The sequence below is a fragment of the Sander lucioperca genome, chromosome 17 (genome assembly GCF_008315115.2).
Source record: "Sander lucioperca isolate FBNREF2018 chromosome 17, SLUC_FBN_1.2, whole genome shotgun sequence".
Lineage (NCBI taxonomy): Eukaryota > Metazoa > Chordata > Actinopteri > Perciformes > Percidae > Sander > Sander lucioperca.
In genome coordinates this window covers 21,615,646-21,621,755 of record NC_050189.1, presented here as the reverse complement: position 1 = coordinate 21,621,755, position 6,110 = coordinate 21,615,646, and positions in this window count along the sequence as shown.

Below are 6,110 nucleotides of genomic sequence, written 5' to 3'. Positions count from 1 at the left end.
ATGACAAACAGCCCAATATCTTGTTTATTGGGAACGTATTATTTACAGAAATGTAGCTTTGATCAAAGTGTTGCCATATATATTTAATAATGATATAAACCAGATGAGGAAACAACATGTCGGTTCATCTGGTTAATCTGTCATGTCTTCTTTTAGGTCCGCTGATCAGATCTTCTGTCTGTTTCTCGCCCACCTGTCTTCTGATTGGCTGATCCTGTGGAGGGGGCGGAGCCAGGAGCCTGGAGGAGAGATCACATTTAAGAAAAGCTCAAAACACACACACACACACACACACACACACACACACACACACACACACACACACACACACTCACACACACACACACACACTCTCACTCACACACAGCCAGTCCTTCAGCAACAACCAAACATGCTTAAACTTCCAAACACTAACTAACTATTACTTTATAGCATGTAGTAGGAAAAATAAAGTCGGAATACTTATACATTGTTGGAATATTTTAGATTTTTTTTGTGTACAATATTTAGAAAAAAAATCTTATGTATCTATTTTGGAAAAAAAGGTGAAGTATTCAAATCATCCATCCATCCATCCATCTTCGTCCGCTTATCCGGTCTCGGGTCGCGGGGGTAGCAGCTCCAGCAGGGGACCCCAAACCTATTGTAACCCGCTCCATTGTTCCCTCACTCGCGAACAAGACTCCAAGGTTTTTGAACTCCTTCACTTGGGGTAAGGACTCATTCCCTACCTGGAGAAGGCACTCCATCGGTTTCCTGCTGAGAACCATGGCCTCCGATTTAGAGGTGCTGATCCTCATCCCAGCCGCTTCACACTCGGCTGCGAACCGATCCAGTGAGTGCTGAAGGTCACAGGCCGACGATGCCATCAGGACCACATCATCTGCAAAAAGCAGCGATGAGATCCCCAGCCCACCGAAATGCAACCCCTCTCCACCCTGACTACGCCTTGATATCCTGTCCATAAATACTACAAACAGGATTGGTGACAAAGCGCAGCCCTGGCGGAGGCCAACTCTCACCTGAAACGAGTCCAACTTACTGCCGAGAACCCGGACACAGCTCTCGCTTTGGTAGTACAGAGATTGGGTGGCCCTGAGAAGGGACCCCCTCACCCCATACTCCCGCAGCACCTCCCACAGTATCTCCAGGGGGACCCGGTCATATGCCTTCTCCAGATCCACAAAGCACATGTAGACCGGTTGGGCATACTCCCAGGCTCCCTCCAGGATCCTTGCGAGAGTAAAGATCTGGTCCGTTGTTCCACGACCAGGACGGAATCCGCATTGTTCCTCTTCAACCTGAGGTTCGACTATCGACCGAACCCTCCTTTCCAGCACCTTGGAGTAGACTTTACCAGGGAGGCTGAGAAGTGTGATACCCCTATAATTGGCACACACCCTCTGGTCCCCCTTTTTGAAAAGGGGAACCACCACCCCGGTCTGCCACTCCTTAGGCACCGTCCCAGACTTCCACGCAATGTTGAAGAGGCGTGTCAACCAAGACAACCCCTCCACACCCAGAGCTTTAAGCATTTCTGGACGGATCTCATCAATTCCTGGGGCTTTGCCACTGTGGAGTTGTTTAACTACCTCAGCAACCTCCACCAGGGAAATTGACGACAATCCCCCATCATCCTCCAGCTCTGCCTCTACCATAGAGGGCGTATTAGTCGGATTTAGGAGTTCCTCAAAGTGCTCCTTCCACCGCCCTATTACCTCCTCAGTTGAGGTCAACAGCGTCCCATCCTTACTGTACACAGCTTGGATGGTTCCCCGCTTCCCCCTCCTGAGGTGGCGAATGGTTTTCCAGAAGCACCTTGGTGCCGACCGAAAGTCCTTCTCCATGTCTTCTCCGAACTTTTCCCACACCCGCTGCTTTGCCTCTTTTCTATTCAAATCATTCTTTTAAATATTACAAGAAAAAGTTGAAATATTTTTGCAAAAAAAAAAGTGGGGATATTTTGGATAAAAGTCTTGGAATTTAATTGAAAAAACATTTAAATATTTTTAATAAAAAAGCTGGAAAGAAATAGACTAAAATGTGATGTAAATGTGAAGTCAAGCGTCCCCCAGAGGGCGCTGCTGTTTACAGCTCTAATACCAGGTATGTCTGGAGAGGGTCTCTGGTAAAGCCATGCCTGGTGGATCAGGACAATCACACTGTACCTAGTGCACTAAGCTGGCCACAGGCAGCAAGGGAAGCAGCTAGGCCAGGCACAATGCTCCTGTTGGAGGCCAAGCTGAGCCTGAAGTCCAGCAGACAGGTGACCAAGTCCATGGAGGGGCAGGACAAGATACAGCCATCAGACAGCAAGTCTTTGGGACCTGAGGAAAGACACCAAAAAGGCTCGGTGCCTAGGCAGTCTGTGTGTGTGCTAGTGCAGTGGTTCAGTTCTAGTAGGATTTCAGAAACATACCCTGTCAAATGACATACAGTGCTGCTCATAAGTTTAGGAACCCATGCTAAAGTTGACTAAAAAGAGGAATAAAAAATCATCTTTTGGAAATGTATCTTAATGCCTTAATTTAAAAAAATAGGAAAAATCCAACCTTTGAAGACACCAATTTTCTTTGTGATTGAATAATGTATCGTAAATAAATAAATGTTTTTCCTTAAAATACAGGGGGCATAAGTCAGTACACCCATATGTTAAATTCCCATAGAGGCAGGCATGGTTAGCCTAATAGCTGGTTTGATTTGCATTGAGAGATGATCTTATGGAAAGTACCCCATGTCAATCTCTAGGTATGGTGAAGGGTATGTGATGATGTGGAGCTATTTTAATTCCAAAGGCCAAGGGAACTTTATCAGGATGCATAGTATCCTGGATCCATGAAATAACTGGCCTTTAAAAATAAAAGTCTGCCTGCCTCTATGGGAATTTAACATAGGGGTGTACTGACTTATGCCCCCTGTAATTCATTGGCACACAGCCAATGACTATATAGCTTTACGGTCTTCCTCTCATCACCTGATCTGACAGAGACAATCCGATTGGCTCCATCCATGATTGTCAACGGGGTCGTGGCGTCGCTCAGTTGAACATTGTCGGTCAAACTCTATCCTCAGACCCTCAGCAGCTACAAAACTAAACAAGATCTCAAGCATCGTCCTGAAGAATGTTGCTCAAAACACACACACACACACACACACACACACACACACACACACACACACACACACACACACACACACACACACACACACACACACACACACACACACACACACACACACACACACACAGAAAGAAAACAGAAACATTTTTCTTCTTTTATCAGGGAGCAGCATAACCAGTCTCTGTTCAGTACCAAATGTCCTGTTATAACCATCTCTGTTCAGTACCAAATGTCTCTGTTATAACCAGTCTCTGTTCAGTACCAAATGTCCTGTTATAACCATCTCTGTTCAGTACCAAATGTCTCTGTTATAACCAGTCTCTGTTCAGTACCAAATGTCTCTGTTATAACCAGTCTCTGTTCAGTACCAAATGTCCTGTTATAACCAGTCTCTGTTCAGTACCAAATGTCCTGTTATAACCAGTCTCTGTTCAGTACCAAATGTCCTGTTATAACCATCTCTGTTCAGTACCAAATGTCCCTGTTATAACCATCTCTGTTCAGTACCAAATGTCCCTGTTATAACCAGTCTCTGTTCAGTACCAAATGTCCCTGTTATAACCAGTCTCTGTTCAGTACCAAATGTCCTGTTATAACCAGTCTCTGTTCAGTACCAAATGTCCCTTTTATAACCAGTCTCTGTTCAGTACCAAATGTCCTGTTATAACCAGTCTCTGTTCAGTACCAAATGTCCTGTTATAACCAGTCTCTGTTCAGTACCAAATGTCCTGTTATAACCATCTCTGTTCAGTACCAAATGTCCCTGTTAGAGGTGAAGAACAAACGTTTCAGCATAATGTCTCTCCTCTGTTTTCATTCCAGTCAGAGCATGTGAATGCAGCACCCACTGTTCATCACTATAATGCACTGTAACTCTGAGGTAACCATGGTTACCCAGTGATGTCCAGTAGTCCCCAGTGAGAGGAACATGTTGTAAAGGTGTCTCCTTTTCATAACAACTGGTGTATTCTTCTTGTGATGGTGCGTCTTGAGGGAATCTCATACCTGCCGTCATTTGTTGAGATTCTCAGAATGTTTCTCAGACCGACGTCCTCCACATCACTAATGGGCCTGCAGTCTGTAGCTATCCACTTCACTATGGCATTTGTTAGCTTCTCTTGCCTTTGTTGATCTATACTTCTCCCACACGCTGCATCTAACGTAGTCTGCCGACGCGCCACTGTTTGTTTCGTTGAATGATTTGCTGGTATCAACAGTGTGTATTGCATTTAGGTGATATTTCAGACTGGAATTACTCACAATTCAACTTTGAAGTAGTTACAAATAACTTTGGTTCTGTCTACTGCGCCGTCTGGAAGAACTTTAAAATGAAAATGGCCATGCAAAAGTTCTGTACCATTCTCCATGTTTGTTGGTTTGTTATTTTCTGGTTCCTGTAAGCGTGGCAGTAGTCAGCACAGACTTTTACAAAATCTTCTACAAAAGCCTGTGAGCAACAGACTTTTACAAAATAAAAGAAATAATAAAAATGGTGTTAATGCATGATAAAATAATTGTCGGCGTTAATTAATTAATGAGTTAAAGCGATAATAACGTGTTCACTTGCCCAGCCCTAATATATATATATATATATATATATATATATATATATATATATATATGCCTCTGGCTCTGCTGGAGACTCTGACTTACTTTATTATTAGACACCTCATACATGTGTAGCCAAGCAGTTCATTTATTGTACATTTTCATTAGCCATGTAAACAGCTTAGGTCGAATGTTTTTTTTCTTTATTTTTTAGTATTTTGTGCATGTAAACATAGTCAGTGTTTTGTTCTTTTGTAGTTATATCTTTTTATAGGACTGGCTCATTATATTTCCACATTTGGAGGGAAATCCTCTTATTCTCTTTCTTTCAGTCTCATTTTCTGTAAGTACATGTGTGCATGTAAAAGTAGTCACTGTTGTTTTGGGTAGTGTGTACACTGTGTACTGTGTATAACACCAGTGTGTAACAGTGACGTGTAGAGCGACTGTCTGCAGTCATGTGCAGTCGTTTGCAGAAGTAGTATGATACACGCTGTCTGCATGTCTTGACCAGAGCACGTTCAGTAAACATCATTGATAATGAAAGGTCAGTTGTCTGTGTACTGTTTGTATATGGAAACGTCCCAATGTTCCTTCATCACCATGAAGTGATGGAGACAAAGAAGAGCAGCCGTACCTCTCTGTTTGATTTGATGTCTGATCACAGAAGTCTCAAAGTCTACTAGTTAAAGGGAAGTACAGTTTAAATTTTAGCAGTTTTTTTTTCTTTCTTCTTAACACGTGTTGCTGCTGTGAGAGCTGATAAGAAAACCCAAGTCAGGTGAAATGGACTTCACCCCCACAGAGCTGCTACAGTATAAACAGACTTGTTAACTGAAAGAGGAACAAGTCACGATGTGAACATGTCAGGGTGTCACACAGACCATTAATTATTAACAATTACAATATAAATGTGAATCAATATGTAGATGGCAAAGCTGAGATTCATAAATTGTAAAATGTTGGTCACAACATGGAAACTAAATCAATAACAGTATGTTTACAGCCCAGTTCAGACCAAAGAACATTCAGGAAATGATCGCTGTGCTTGAAGCCAGCTGTAAAGCTACCGACGTCATACAGTCGACACGTCTTTGAAAGGAACTCTGGGAGATGAAGTCCCAGAGGCCTGCCTGAAATTACATCTAACGCCAAAGCTGCTGCTAGAAACAACTTGACTCAAATCTTACAGACAATAACTGCAAATATTTTGTACATATTCTTATTTTGACCGTAACACACTAAAACACAAAGGCAAATTACTTTATTATGAAAACCTACTTGGCATTCGTGGCCTTCTTGATGTGTAGTTTACACAGTTTATTTTAGTCTCTTTCTGATCCCCTTTTCAGTGGTTTAACAGAGGAGAGGTGATGTTGTGTTCACTTACTTGCAACTAAACTGCAGCCACCTACATAGAGACAGTTTTCTTTGTTTCAA